Below are 693 nucleotides of genomic sequence, written 5' to 3' on the forward strand. Positions count from 1 at the left end.
CTGTTCAAACTCCTTTAGCCTCACCAAAAGCATCCCTGTTGGTATGTACAGTAGGTTTCTCCTGTGTTTTGAATTGCATTTACTCAGTCATGTTTAATGTATGTGCTATTTTCTTTTTTCCACAGATTTCTTAAATTCAAGTAAAATAAGTCAGACTGTTCCCACTGGACTTCCTGCAGAAATAGAAACAACATTTCCTCCAAACTGTCATGATCTCACCGCCAATTACACCTGTTGGGGTGAGTGAAGTAAAGTATTCTGTGGATTAGTTCTGAAGAGAACATTTATTAACAGTTTGGCCTTCCAAAGACCGCACACCCAAACACAAGAAAAGCAATCTAGTGTATGCGGTCCAATGCAGTGAGGAATGCACAGACCTGTATATTGGGGAGACTAAACAACCACTACACAAACGCATGGTTCAACACAGAAGGGCCAACTCCTCAGGTCAAGACTCTGCAGTCTACTTACATCTGAAGGACAGAGGACACTCGTTTGAGGACCACCAGGTGTACATTTTAGACAGAGAAGATGGATGGTTTGAAAGAGGTGTCAAGGAAGCCATCTACACCAGGGTTGAGAAGCCGTCATTGAACAGGGGAGGGGGTCTACGCCACCACTTATCCCCCACTTACAATGCTGTCCTTTCATCACTTCCCAGGAAACTCAACAAACGTAACCTATTGACCTCAG

At 43.6% G+C, this 693-nt stretch overlaps 1 protein-coding gene across 1 annotated transcript in view; it reads left to right on the forward strand.

The window, feature by feature from the left end:
- The window catches only part of LOC123971771 (receptor-type tyrosine-protein phosphatase C-like), a 14,110-nt gene that overhangs the window by 1,455 nt on the left and 11,962 nt on the right, over positions 1–693 (forward strand). The gene's annotated exons all lie outside the window — the stretch shown is intronic.

Source organism: Micropterus dolomieu, linkage group LG05 (genome assembly GCF_021292245.1).
Source record: "Micropterus dolomieu isolate WLL.071019.BEF.003 ecotype Adirondacks linkage group LG05, ASM2129224v1, whole genome shotgun sequence".
Classification (NCBI taxonomy): domain Eukaryota; kingdom Metazoa; phylum Chordata; class Actinopteri; order Centrarchiformes; family Centrarchidae; genus Micropterus; species Micropterus dolomieu.